At 50.1% G+C, this 15739-nt stretch overlaps 1 pseudogene; it reads right to left on the reverse strand.

Annotated features, from left to right (window-relative positions):
• Positions 1 to 15320: 15320 nt before the first annotated feature.
• LOC116951724 (5S ribosomal RNA) lies at positions 15321 to 15429 on the reverse strand (annotated as a pseudogene).
• Positions 15430 to 15739: the final 310 nt, after the last annotated feature.

A 15739-nucleotide genomic window follows, 5' to 3' on the forward strand; every position in this document is an offset into this window, starting at 1 on the left:
AACATTACACATTGTGAAGTTACGTGAATAGTCAATAATCGCGTAATATCTTCAAACAATGTGCATATTTAAAATATTCACCGTGGCCTCTTCGTTGATGGAAACGTCGCTTTCCAAGGGACCGGCATGTGTCGGTCGAAAGATTAAGAGGCAGACTGCAAGACTGCACAATACCTTCTTCATGTTGGCAATGATTTGGGACAGAAACCCCACGATGAATGTAACTCTTCAATCTGGGTGCAGGTATTTAAAGGGACAGCATTGGCAAACAAACAATCATTGGAAAATGCCAATCGTTTTATTGCTCAGCAGCATTTACAAACAATGTGCATGCCACTCCCTTAGAAGCAGGGGTTTGCGGTTTATCTCGAGGCGAAGGATATTACATAACAAAATCTTACCAAGGCCGCGGAGAGAAACTGAGTGACTACAACAAGTAAAATATATTCAATGTTTCTACAAAATCTTTGAAGACATGCACACTAGCATGTTCAGCTACGCGTGCAGAAAAGGGTCCCCATTGTCAGGTGAAACCAAGTCATTCTTTTGTATGACAATTAAAAACGTACATTTTACCACTGGGGGCAAAAAAGAATTGCACCGAGTTTGGACGATCTTTGTGCTGTCAAGGATTATGGAGAAAGGACGCCACAAATATGCCCGACTGTGAGGGGGGGCACAAGCTGGCGTGAGTAGGTGAAACGTTGAGTTTTACAAGGGTACCACGGGGTGATCAGCCCCTTTCCACCCAGCCCCACCCCTCCCACCCCCCACCCAGCCCCACGCTATCCACCCTCCCCACCCAGCTGTCTGATTCTTAATTGGCCTGTCCGCTCTCTATTCTCCCTTTCTCGCCGCATTTCACCCCTTTGTCTTACCTCTCTTCCTTGTGCTTACGGTCCGACCTCGCAGTGTTGGAGTTCGCGGAAAGATGATACTGTAAACGGAATCTGGCTGTTCTCTGACCCGTCTCACGGACGTGCGAGTAACAGCGAAATGACGGCTCCTCGATCCCTCTCTGCAGTTGATCCCTAGCGAAAACGACCCCGTGCTTCCATAATCGTCCCTTTTTATGCTCGACTTCAAAGCCTCCGCGCCGCCGTCCCGTTGGCCTCTCATCCAATCCGATCACCCTTCTCTCTGACGCTCCGCCCCCCCCCATTGTTTAACCAAGTGCACCGACTCAAATAAGCGAGCCGGTGCCGCATCATCGCCGTTAATCTGTGGTGCATCACGGGTAGAGACGTTAATCCGCGGTGCATCACGGGTAGAGACGTTAATCCGTGGTGCATCATGGGTAGAGACGTTAATCCGTGGTGCATCACGGGTAGAGACGCTAATCCGCGGTGCACCACGGGTAGAGACGTTTAACCCACGCTGCCCCGCTCCTCACCTGCCTGCTGTTCCGTGTGTGTCTTGGGCCTTTCCTCACTGCGGTTCTCAGTGAGTTCGCCGTGGTCATTTACTTTTATGTTAGGCCACGGCGCCGCAGTGCCATTTTGCCTGGGGGGGGGGGGGCTGCCAATTCCCTGACCCTGAGAAACCATGGAGCACCCCCACGAGGGGGCCTCTCGGGTAAAAACTCAGGGCAGGTGCCCCCCCTCCCCACGAGGCCCGACGTGAGTGTGTGTGTGTTTATGTGGGGGGGGGGGGGGTGGCGAGGAGAGCGCTGTGACGGGAGCCGGGTGGCTTCTCGGTCGCAGCAGCACAGTGACGGCCCCGGTTTCGACGGAGCGGCTTCGCTGTTGTGTCACCACATAGCCCTCCGAGGTGCCAGTCCCCGTCCCGGGTTGACTGGAGCACCTCGCCAGGGTTGCTCCCACGAGGTAGCATCGTGGGGTCCGTGGTACTCGTCCAGTCGTTGTGGCCGGCCTTGGGGGTGGTGGCTCCGTCTCCCGGAGTTCCGGCGGCGGTCTCCTCCTCCACTCCAACGGGTCGCCTCGGTCCTTGGCACCTGCGGGCTGGGGAACAAACTCAGAGGCGGTAGGGTTTAAGGGCCGTCGTCCCCGTCCCCCCCGGCCTGGGTCGGGGCCCCTCGGGGCCCGGGGCCCTGTGGAGCCCATATACCGCGCGAGGCCCCCGAGTATGGGGGGCGTGGGGACCCCGGGATTTTGGGGTACTTGAACGGTGGGGTCCCCCCCCGCTGGAGCTGCTCTCCATGGTTTTAGTCGGCGGACGTTGACCACCATCTCCCGGCCCTTCTCCCCTGAATCAGCACCGTCCAGGGGGAGATCTGTCGTCCCACGGTCCAGGGTCCCCTCCAGTAGGTGGTCAATTTTCCGACCTGCCCAGCCCCGACACGAGCAGTGTGCAGCCACACTTTCCAGCCGCCGAGTAGAAGAGGGGCTCCATATGGGGTCGGGCGCTCTGCTCTTGCTGCTGGTGTGTGGCCTCTCCTTGTGGGTAGGCTCGGCTCCGGGCCCCTCGCAGAGTCTCCATCAGGTGTTCCATGGGCGGCTCCCCTCCTCCCGTTGCGGTGGGAGAACGCCGAACAACAGATCTGCGGGGAGGCGAAACTCACGGCCAAACATCATTAGGAATGGGGTCTGTCCCGTAGACGTGTGTACCGTGGTGGCATAGGCGAACAAGGCATAGGGGAGGTGTTCGTCCCAGTCATGTTGATTTGTGGCCGCCATGCTTTTGAGCTTCCCGGCTAGAGTCTGGTTCATTCACTCCACCATACCGTTCGCCTGGGGGTGGTATGCCGTGGTTCGGTCCTTCTGGATTCCGAACTCGCGGCACAGCGCCTGGAATAGCTCCACCTCGAACTCACTACCCTGGTCAGTAATGACTCGTTCGGGGATCCCATGTTTAAGCACGTAGTGTTCCACGAATGCCTAGGCGACCACCAGGGCCGTTTTATCTGGGATGGCCACCGCCACAGGGTAGCGCGTGAAATACTCCACCACCACGAGGATATACCGGTTGCCTCGGTGGGATCGTGGGAATGGTCCCTGTAGGTCGATCCCCACCAGCTGGTTCGTCCGACTGACACAGAACGGCCTCAGGGGTACCTGGTACCGCGCTGGTTTCTGCCCACACTGCTGACAGGCCCGGCAGCCCTGCACCCAGACGGCCACATCTTGCGCCAATTTAGGCCAGAGATACTGGCGACGCAGAGTCTCCCGAGTGCGTCGTTCCCCATCATGGCCCCCCGAGCAGGTGGTCGTGCACCAGCCGTAGCAACTGGGGCCGCACCTGGGCGGGGACACAGATGCACCCCGGCTGCCCAGCTTCGGTTTGTTCCCTCACCACTCCGTTCTCTACACACAACCGGGCATACAAACCGCTCCAGGGCCCCGGAAGGGTGACCTTTTTCTCGCGCAGGGCCGTCTCCACCGCCGCCAGGTCCGGATCCCGCTGCGGGGAAGTTGAATGATTTCATTTGAAGATGAGTGACAGTAAGTTAGAGACAAGTTCACTTAACCTCCCCTTGGAGTTTCGTTTACAACCATTTCACCCGAGAGTGTCTCATCTCGGCAAGATAAGCAGTGTTGAGCCTGGTTACCACGTGGATGGGAGACTGCCTGGGAATATCAGGTGCTATAGGCTTTTTGCATCTGAAGTGGGCGCTTATTTACGCCATGTTTCCAACTCAAACAGCGGAACTGGCTTTTTAATCTCCATGGGGGGCACTGCCTACTCAGGATAAACCTGTTCACTTTTTCAAAGCCCATTGTCAATCCACTGTTGGATGATTTTCCCCACCCCCAAAATAGTTCCCAGCAAATAAATTGTTTTACCAGACGTCACTACGTGGATCAATGCAGGTGGGTGGAAGGGAGGCCACATCCACGGCCAGGAATCAAACTCTGGTGACACTGGGTCCGTAGCTCAGTGCGTGGTGCTCGGACGCTCCCTTGGCGACGTGGTTAGCGAACTGCCCTTGCAGTAGCCTCGTCTCGGTGGGATCTGTGCGAGGTTAAAAATGAAGTGCCTGGACTGAAGAGGGCCCTGTTTCGCCACCTGGGCTTCAGTAGCATCGTGTTTTGTGTTGTGTTTCTATTATTACATAATCAGCAGCGGAAACCTTGGTCAATCCACTGCTGGATGAAGGCCTCCCAACGCCACTGCATTGTACATCGTGGCTATGTAATGTACCATAAAACCGTAAGCCAACAAAATATGGTGAATTTCAATTCTGAATCCCAGGTATTAGGATTACATTAACCTGAAATCCCGATCTCGTTAGATCTCGATAGCCAAGCAGACTCGAGCCTGGTTATTACCTGGTTGGTGGCCATCTGGGAATACCAGGTGTTTTATTTTATTTTCGTGGTTTGAACGGGGCGCTATTTACCGCACATTTCACACGCATGGAGCCAAACTGGCATTTTCATGTCTGTAGGGAGCACTGCCACACGCGTTTAAACTCTTTACTTGAAATTCAGAATTCAAATGAGCCACGTTATATTGGCCAACAGTTGTATTTTACATTGGATATTCACGAGGCATAACAGTGGCTTGGAGATGCTTTCATCCAGCAGTGAATTGACCAAGGTGGCTGCTGATTATGTAAAAAAAGGCCCTATACCAAAAACAGACTTTTCAAGTCCAGAATGACAGCACAGTTTAGGTGAAGAAGCAATGCCATCTCCAGTTAACGTATAGCAGCCTCTCAACTCTCTACGCTTTCATCCAATTAAAGGCAGGGTTGTGATCATATTTGTGTACCGTATGCATTTATTAAACCCAAGTTTTACACGCATATAGTGGACCTGGAATTGCCATGGATGTAGGAGGCAGTGATTACTCGGGTTGAGCCTTTATGGATTCTAGAATCAGAATTCAGCAGATATTTTTTCATTTGGCACACTACGTTAGACATAATTTTGACTGTTCAGAAAAGTGGGATTTTGGTCAGGACATGTGACGATAATTGATGATTTACAGTTTTATTATTTTAAACAAGTGACAGAACCGACCGAGATAACTTTCATTTGTAAGATAATTCTGAGGTTAAAAGTGAAAGAAAAAAAAAGCTATATAAAAAATGGATGGTGACTGTCTAAAGTGCATTTGTCTTCGGAAGTATGTAACCCTAATATAAAGTAATGAAAGTTAAATGGAGAGAATTCATATCATATGCCCATCAATCATCGCTGTAAAGCATTAATATAGATACAGTGCGTGCAAGACTGCTAGACATCCTTTGGAGATTGATGGACTTGTAAGACTTGGGCGTTATCATTTAAATAAACACTTGTCACTCAAGAATGACAGGTTCTTAACAGGTTGTGTGACTACACACAAACATTCAATAACATACGTGATGTATTATATATGTAGTGGTTGACTTCACACGGACGACTTCTTCTTTTCTCCAACGCCACTTTTATTACGAAACTTCACATTCAACACCCGTGACTTCAACGTGTTTCTCGCTCTCCCTGTCTCTCGCTGACTCTCTGTCTCTCTCCGTCGCTGTCTCACTCTGTATCTCTGTCTTACTCTGTATCTCTGTCTCACTCGCTTGTCTCTCACGATCTCTCTCTTGTCTCTATCTCGTCTCTGTCTCTCCCTGTCTCTGTCTCTCTCCGTCTCTCCTTGTCTCTGTCTCTCTCCATCTCTCCTTGTCTCTCCCTGTCTCTGCCTTGTCTCTGTCTCTCTTCTTGTTCCCTGTTCCACTGCTAGCCCTGTTATGTCTCTCATGTCTTCTCTCTCTCTCTCTCTTGCCGATTCTCCGTCTTCTTCCAACCTGCTCCGTTCCAGTCCCCAGCGACAATTCAACTCCCTGCTCTCTCGTCCCCGAATATATCCCCGTCCTCGTTAACTATCAATGAATTAAGCGGCGTCCCCATCTCCCGACAATGCGGCGCCACTTTGCCCCTGACAACAACAACAACCGGCCAATCACCGCCATGCATCTCATACCAACTTATTGGGCCCGTCTCCCTTTTGCCGTTCCCCCCACGCCGCACCTGTTCGGCCCTACACGACCCCACTGTCCATAACTCGCGCGTCTTTACAGTCCTCCCTGTATGCGCGTGTTAATCCACTACATCTACACGAACAGTTGTGTTCACGTGTGAATTGAATGCTACATGGAGGTGCAGAACACGTTTATTTTAGGGTGATATTTATTTCATAGCATTTTATCTTGGTTTTATACATCGTTAACACATTGCCGACTGATGGAGAAATATTTAAAATCGCATTTGTGTACAGTATTAATGATCAGCCCATCCACCCTTTATATCCAAGCTACACAATATATTCACGTATAAATCAATTGTTCACGATGGTCCACGTAAACGTAGCACGGTTACGTGAGGGTTAGGTTATTCCGAGACAACAAAATAATGGAGAAAAAAGCCAGAAAAAGGATTTGGACGTTTTGTTCAAAGCAATTTTTCCGAAATGTAACCAGAGACCACTGCGACAACTTTACAAAACAATCCCATATAACCAGGACCAGCAGACAAGCCCGTACCGGAACGGTGCTGTTATTCAAGACCACTGTTTATCAAAATGTGGTCTCCGGACATCCACGGGGACCGCGATGGTCCACCCAGTATTCCGTGGGGCTAATGCAAATGCAGGTTGATCCGGAAATAATGACATTGTTTCTCCCTTTTGTTTCGGAAATGTATTAATATTTTACTTATATTTAATGCAAAAACGAAGTTAGCTCAATTACCCTCATTGAACGACCCTAAACCTAATATCTAAATGCCAATCCTAAAAAATAACCTTATAGCTGTGGAAAAAAAAACAGGTTTAATGTTCCGGTAATGTTCCTGATATTTAGAGACAAGTGAATGCGTTTCGTCATCAGGGGTGGAGGGGCCGGGTGGTCCGTGGAAATGTTTACATCGGCTGAGTGGTCTGCGAGGCCAAAAAACAAAGTTTTAAAAACAATCTTCCGGACGAAGAAAAAATTAAGACGCGGTCCTCCGTATGACGAACAAGCAATGAGAACAGAGAGCCCCAAACACAATCAAGCATGTGGTGGAGGGGTGTGCGGGAAGCCGACTTGGGGAAATTGTTTTCGCTTCACGAGCTTATCGCTGAACGCGGCTCTCTTCGGCAATGCGTCTACCTGCGATAAAACGAGAACTTACTGGACTGCAATTCATAATACAGTACAAGTTTTTTTGGGTTAGATGGAATGAATGTCAATGTGTCGTTAAACCCGCCACCACTCGACACAGCCGATTAGTAAGGTTTGTCACGTAAACAGAACACTCCAATTCGTTGCGAGTACGGCACACCGGTGTGTTGGGAGAGTAAATCCACATTTACAATCTGAGTCTACAACTTTCTGTTTACGTAAACAAGCTTAAATAATTGGCTGTGTCGAGTGGTGGCGGGTTTAACGACACATTTATATTAACGCGATCTTACCAAAAAAAAAAACCTGTGTTGTGGATGATATTGGTCGCGAAAGCCTCCTACGTGTCAAAACGTGTCAAACTGGACTGGCCACTTGTCTCTTACTTGCCGTTGTCTTAGTGATTTTGGTTATCTTATCTTAGTTCGCAATCAGAATCTTTATTTAGACTGGAGGAATCCGATGCTGATGAAGCTTTTTTTCCCACAGATGTCCAGTAGGAGTGGATCAGGAAGTGGATTTAGTTTTTTTAAACTATACACCTCTTATAGTTTTTAAAAAAGTACTGTTAGATTCGTATTTTGCGACTGGATTGGATTTACTTTTTGTTTCTTTGAAAGATCATTTGGCGTTGGAGACCTCTTAGTCATCGGTCTTATCATGTGGACTGGAGCACGCCATGTACGTGTCTATCATACTAGGACACGGTTGATGTTTGTACTGCATTGTAGACTATATTGTATGTATATTCTTGGTTCTTTCGGTAAAGTCACGTAAAAGGCAAACAATAAAATAATAAAAATATAAAAGAATAAAATTCTCACGACGTTTTGACTGCAACACAAGCAATCATCATCAGGTGTGAAAACCACAATTGTTTCCTTCTACGTGACGTTACCGAAAGAACCAAGAATATGAATCCCTGCAGTCATGAAAGCTTTAAATGAAAATATATTGTACTAGCGGTTAGTACCCGGCGTTGCCCGGGCGAAAAAGGCAGACACACACATGGACTTACAAACAGACATGGACCCATACACATAGAAAGCCAATGACTTACACGCACGCAAACACATATGGACTCACACACACAGACATCGACTTGAGAGACACATGTAGTTACACACACAAATCGACTCAAACACACAGAGTTACACACACATATCGACTCACACATACATATATAGACTGAACAACAACAACCGCCATTCGCCACTAAGTGGCAGTGACGTCACCACAATGCTTGTGGCAGGCTATGTGCACCTTGAGGCCACATAAAGTGTCGAACACCTGCTGGCAGGAGGTCATGGGGCAGACCCAGATGGCACAGGTCGACTGAGATGACTGGCAGATGCACCACTTATGCCCTGTACCCTGCTAACTTGCTGTGCTTTAGCCACACGGTGCACCGCTCGTTCTTGTGAGCGTCACTCCTCCGCCCTCCGTTGTTGTTGGAGGCCGACTGCCTCCAACTGGCCTGTAGCGTCCTTCACGAGGCTCCTCCACAGATACCGACCTTGACACCGCTGGTACCAGTCATCGACAAGTCCACTCAGCTGCACATCATCCTGTAGCACATCACTCCTTCTCTTCTCTAGTCTGTGCCGCGCCCGTTTAGAGACCTCGATCCGGCGAAACAAAAGGTGTTTAGGCATGCGGTGGCTGGGCATGCAGGCTACATGGCCCAGCCAACGCAGGCTTGCCTGGCCTTGCAGGCTACATGGCCCAGCCAACGCAGCCTTACCTGGCGTAGGAGGTCACCAATGGGACTTTGTCCAGATCTTTCAAGTATTTGTGAGCTCATCACACAATCCAGCCTGGTTAAACCCAGGATGGATCGTAGGCAGGCCAGCCCAAATGTTTGTAATCGGCGAAAATGTTGCATTAGGGGGGTCCAAGTTTCGCAAGTATAGAGAAGGGAGGGAATGACCGTGGGCGAGATGACGTGGAGCTTCGTGCGGAGCGAGAGACCAGGTAGCTTCAACACAGTCTTACACAGCCGATGAAAAGATAATGCCGCTCAACTGATTCAGAGTGAGACCTCTGGTGTTAAACCGGAGCCGGTCATGAGTACACTGGGCAGGTATGGGAAACTCTGCACTCTCCACAATTGGCCCATCACCAATTGTGAGTTATGGGGGTGGATTGTCCGATGGTACAAAATACCCAGGCAGGTGCTTAGTTTTGGTGGGGCTGATGGTAAGGCCCCACCTCTTAGTGGCAAGCTCCAGGTTGAGCAGCAGCGCGTCCAACTCCTCTTCTGAGTGAGCATTAATTACCAGATAATCGGCATACATAACGTGGTTGACCAATAGGGAGCTATCGATTGACCGCACCCGGGCATCGATGAGCCGCCCATTGTATCTGTACCAGATGTGAATTGTTCCGGTAGAGGCATTGAAGGCTTAACGAAGTACGTGGTCCAAATATATGTAAAAGAATGTGGGAGGCAGTGGATATCCCTGTCACACCCCAAGATGTACAGGGAGTGGCTCTGATTCACGGTCACGTAGTTTGTTGTGGGGCCGCTCACCATCATGAAGGTCCTTAAGGATCGTGAGCAGAGGGTCAGGGACTCGAAAAGTACGAGGAGCAACCCAGAGCCCAGGCCTAATGATGGTATCATAGGCCCTGAGCAAGTGAATAAAGCACACATATGGACTAACACGCACACATGGACCTACAGGCATGCAACGAACTGGACTAATACTGACTAACATGGAGCCACGCAAACACAGCGACGAACACACATGCACATGGACTGACACACACACACACATATCAAGTCACACACACACATTGACTTACACACACAGATCATGTGACACACACACACATACATAGACTTAGAGACACACTGACCTACACACACATATGGACTTACAGACACACATACAGGGACTCACACACACACATGGACCCACGCGCACACATCGACTCACACATGCATAGAATCTCACACACACAGACATGAACTTACACACACATACATATCGACGCACACACACACATGGACTGTCACACATAGACACATTGCCATACACACATCGACTGACACACATAGACTCCCACACAAACATACATGGACTGACACACGCACATAGAGGCACACAAACATGGACTGAGACACACACATGGACGTACGCACACATATGCACTTACGCGCACACACACACATGTACGTACAGACACACACACATGGACTCACACGCACACAACCGCAGACATGCACATCGACCCACATACACACATGGACTTAGACGCAGCCATTATTACTGTGAAAGAAGTAACTTAATTAAAAAGAGTAGTTTTCTACATACACACACCACGCACACACATTGACTTACGCACACACATACATGGACTTACGCACACACACCACGACGGTATGCGCTATGACTACAGCAGTGCATACCGACTGTGGTGGTACCTGCTTTCACTACAGCAGTGCACACGGCCTGTGGTGGAACCTGCTTGAACTACAGCAGTGCCAACCGACTGTGGTCGTTTGTGGTATTACTACTGCAGTGCCGAGTGACTGTGGTGGAACCTGCTATCACAAAGGCAGTGCATATGTTAGGGTCGCCGGCCCCCGGGATCTCTCCTGCCTGCGACCCTGTCCGCGAAGTACCGACGCTCCCAGACTCTCCACTAGTGTGGGAGCTGCCGCCGCCGCACTCCTCCTCGGGCGGGGAAAGGTCGTCGCTCTCCTGTCCCCCCCCCTGTGCTGTTCCCCCCCGAGTCCGGGTTTCCGGCCGGTGAGGCATCACACTCGCCCGCCCTGGGGCCCGCTAGCGCTTCGCCGGCACCCAAACGCGACGCTCCCCGCCCGCGCAGTCCCACGCACCAATCACACGCGGGTAACAGGGGGGTTAAAGGTCGGAGGGTAAGCGACGTCGTTCGTGCTCACTCCGACGATTGGGGGGATTGGATAAACGGGTTTAAAGGGCTATGCGATGGGCATGCGTGCGAGACGGGTATCCGCTCGCAACGTGGGAGTCCGCAGCCGACGGTTTGTAGCGCACACACTCCACGCGGCGCCGCTCCACACACGCGGCGACCACCGAGAACAGCAAGCGCACCCACGCTTCCACTCTCTTTCCACACCCTCGCAAAAACCACACCAGTCTGTTATGTAACGACCACCGAGAACAGCAAGCGCACCCACGCGTCCACTCTCTTTCCACACCCTCGCAAAAACCACACCAGTCTGTTATGTAACGACCACCGCGACAGCAAGCGCACCCACGCTTCCACTCTCTTTCCACACCCTCGCAAAAACCACACCAGTCTGTTATGTAACGACCACCGCGACAGCAAGCGCACCCACGCTTCCGCTCTCTTTCCACACCCTCGCAAAAACCACACCGGTCTGTTATGTAACGACCACCACGACAGCAAGCGCACCCACGCTTCCGCTCTCTTTCCACACCCTCGCAAAAACCGCACCAGTCCGTTATGTAACCGCCGACGATTTATTCCACCGCGTCGGCGAGCCCTTATTTAACCGAGTCAGTCGGGATCAGCGGGGCAGGACCAATCTATCTCTCGATAGTCGGCACTACACTCTACCTGTCCTTCTCCCCTTTACCCTCTCCGGTTTTCCTCTTCAGCTAAGTCCCAACTCCCTCTTTCTCTCTCTCTTACTCACGGTTCGTCGTCACTGCCGGCTGGTCCTCGCGGCGCGTCGATACGTCCCACGGACGTTCGCGCGGCTGGACTCGGGAGTTGACGGGCCTGGGGTTGACTCGAGTAGCCAGAGAGCCTTTTCCCTTCGCCCTGACCCGCTTTATTCTTTCTACATCAAAGGGGCTACCTGGTGCCGACTCGCGGGCCAATCAGCTCGCTGGGATCATCCGCCAATCGGTAGGCCCATCTGTATCCCAGCATCCCCCGGGCCGTTGCTTTCAGCGACGTCCGCATCTAAATTTACCTGCTCAGCGGCCCTCCAGCCGGAGGGCGACCCTGCTTTCCCGCCGCTCGTGGCTCTGCCCTCCTACCTGCCTGCCCTGCCGACCCGTGTGCGTGAGGTGCGTACTAACCGCGGTGGCGGGGCAGCCCCGCCGTGAACATGTCACTTCTACTCAAGTCACGGCGCCACGGTGTGTGTTAGCGTCGGGGGAGACCGTCCAATTCCCTGGCCGCAGGAAACCGTGAAGATTATCCCTTTACGAGGGCTTCTGGGTGAAAACCTGTCGGCCAGGGTGTCTCCCCACGCGCTCTAATGGTGGGGGGAGTGCGTGCGTGTGTGTTCCGGTGGGGGGGGTGGGGAGGTGGTGGGGTGGAGCAACGTCGGCCCCGTCGCTCGGGGCGGCGAGATCGCAGGTGGGCCGCCCGCCGATCGGCTCCGTGGCGGCGGCATCACACATACTGACAGTGGTGGTAGCGGCTATTACAAAAGCAGTGCATACTAACTGTGGTGGTAGCTGCTATGATAACAGCAGTGCATACTGTGGTGGTACATGGTTTAACAACAGCAGTGCATACTGAATGTGCTGGTACCTGGTATGATTACAGCAGTGCATATTGTGGTGGTACCTGCTTTCCCTGCAGCAGTGCATGCATACTGTTGTGGTAGCTGGTATGATTACAACAGTGCATACAGTGGTGGTACCTGCTTTCCCTGCAGCAGTGCATGCATACTGTTGTGGTAGCTGGTATGATTACAACAGTGCATACAGTGGTGGTACCTGCTTTCCCTGCAGCAGTGCATGCATACTGTGGTGTAAGCTATGATTACAGCAGGGCAAGCGACAGTGGTGGTACCTGCTATGAGTAGAGTAGTACATGCTTACTGTATAGCAGTATTAATCGACGGTACAGTAGTAGATGCTGACTGTATAGCAGTATTTATGGACTGTACAGTAGTACAGGCTGACTCTATAGCAGTATTTATGGACTGTACAGTAGTACATGCTGACTCTATAGCAGTATTAATGGACTGTACAGTAGTACATGCTGACGCTATAGCAGTAGATATCGACTCTACAGTAGTACATGCTGACTCTATAGCAGTATTAATCGACGGTACAGTAGTAGATGCTGACTGAATAGCAGTATTTATGGACTGTACAGTAGTACAGGCTGACTCTATAGCAGTATTTATGGACTCTACAGTAGTACATGCTGACTCTATAGCAGTATATATAGACTCTACAGGAGTACATGCTGACTGTGTATCAGTATATTTAGTGACTCTATAGCACAAAGTACTCACGTGACAGAGTGCCGTGGTGTGGCAGTGAGCTCGACTGAACGCGCATCACTTGGCAGGGTCCGCCCCCCCCCACGCAATTGGCGTCAGTTGGTACGGTCGAGCTCGTGCAGTAAGTAAATAATTAAAATAAGAGTGGCACTAAATCGCTAATTAAACTAATTTAAAGTTGACGGCTGGGAAAACGGAATAGCCTATACCAAGCAGGGGGCTCGGGGCGTGCCTCCCGGCAATTTTTTTTGGACTTGAACCCCACCGTTTGAGAGCCAAATCATCCCGCAAGCGCGAGCAAGCGGAGACTTTGATATATAAGATATTTGTATTATTTTATTGTTTCCCTTCTACGTGACTTTACCGAAAGAACCAAGAATATAGGTGTTAAGATGTTAAAACCTTCCAAGATCGAGCGTATCTTAACACCTGTTTTGTTGCCAGAAAAAAGGGAAATACTTATTCTCATATTTTGGCTCTGGCAAAGGAGGTCCCATGATGAAAGACCTTGGTTCTTGAGAATTTGGATAACTGCTTAATTTTTCACTGAATCAAATCAAGCATAAATAGACTACGTTACTTGATTATTCACGTAACTTCACAATGTGTTTTTTGCTTTTTGAAAAGAATGAACCGGAAGATCTTCTTCCCAAAAGCTGCAGGTAATGAGAATCGGAAAATGGAAGCACTGTTTTTAATTACATCTCATATGGCTTGTGGAGAAGTTCCACTCTGTGCGTGTCGCTCACGCAGAGTGGAGCTGGCGGGTTCTCGTCTCTAGGGGGCACCGCTACCTCGGCCTCAAGCTGCACCCATGACACGCCTGGTCATTCCGTGTCGTGCATTGACGAGTGTTGTGCTTCACTCGGACCCACAGCTAACAGAGGTTGGGAGAGCTCTTGTCTATGAACATCCCGCCGTTCACCAGAGTTCACTGACTGCTGATGAGACACCGATTGTCGAAACCAGCCCAGAGGATTTTTTCTTCCTGTGTTTGGTCAATGCAGATTAAACAATTCACTCTGAGGTCGCGTGGCTGATGGGATGTGTAAAAAAGAGACTTAATTTTTTTGGGATTTCGCCTTGTTAAGTGGCTTGCTAACAATAATACAACTTCCCACAATGCATTGTACCAGCAGCAATTAGTACGATATAGGAGTAACGCTTTTTGATCAAACTGAAGGATGTTGAATCAATCGCGACCAATAGTTCAACTATTATTAACCAATTCAAAAACTGATCTTCTAGCTGAATACATTAAAACGTTTTATTCTCATTCGATACGATGGAATAAATAAGTGCAAGGCACAAACTCTAAATTCAGTGGGCAGTGCACAACACCCACATGTTCCACCCCACTTCTATGTACAGAGATTCCCGCCCTCACGAACCAGCAGAGACCAGCGTGGATGCGCGTTCAAATAAGCCCCAATTACCCACTCGGCATGTGGAGGCCCAGAGGGCTGTTGAAGTTCAATCAGGCAGCTCTAAATAAATCTTTTATCCGCGCGCCAGAAATAAAAGCTAGGTCGTAAACCCCAACACTGACCAGCGTGGCGATATACGGTTAACAGAAACTATATCCGACGTGGTTTGGGCAGGCTTTCATCCAGCAGTGGAATGACAAAGGCTGTAAAATTAAGCTGTTGTCAGCTTGAGGCCGAGGTAGCGGTGCCCCCTAGAGACGAGAACCCGCGAGCTCCGCTCTGCGTGAGCGACACGCACAGAGTGGAACTTGCATACTGAAGTCTGTGGGGAGCACTGCCGAATCTGGGTGCGCGTGTTATATTAACTTTTTTTAACAGCTCTTGGTCAATCCACTGCCGGATGAAGGCCTCCCCACAAGCCACTGTCATGTATATCGTGGTTATGCAATGTCGCATATAACTCTCAACAAACAAAAATCCTGCTAAATTCCAGTTCTAAATCCCAAGTCATCAAGAGTTTGACCCCTAGTGGCAGTGCCCCTATAGACATTGAAACACCAGTTCGGCTTCGTGCGTGTGAAACGTGGAGTAACTAGCGCCCCCTTGAGACACGAAAACGCAATAGCCTACAAAAAGCCTACAACACCTGGTATTCCCAGGCGGTCTCCCATCCAAGTACCAACAAGGCTCGAACCTGCTTAACGTCTGAGATCGGACGTTTTCAGGGAAATATGGTCGTAGGCGACAGCTGAGGAGACATTTAGTAAGCTGATCTCTAACTTTAGACTTATAACTTTCGTGACTGCAGGAATTCATATTCTATGGTTCTTTCGGTAAAGTCACGTAGATGGAAAAAATAATAAAAATATCACGACGTTGCTTGTGTTGCGATCGAAACGTCGTGATATTTTAATTAACTTTACTTTTTATTATTATTCTATGTCTAACATCAACTCTTCCTGCTGAAGAGATTTTCATAGCGAGTGAGTCTCTCCCAAATAACTCCAGCTACAAATCACCAACAACTGTGCAGTGAAGCTGCTGAGCTAAGAT

This window comes from Petromyzon marinus, chromosome 43, assembly GCF_048934315.1.
Source record: "Petromyzon marinus isolate PM22_M1 ecotype Great Lakes invasive population chromosome 43, UKy_Petmar_22M1.pri1.0, whole genome shotgun sequence".
Taxonomy (NCBI): Eukaryota; Metazoa; Chordata; class Hyperoartia; order Petromyzontiformes; family Petromyzontidae; genus Petromyzon; species Petromyzon marinus.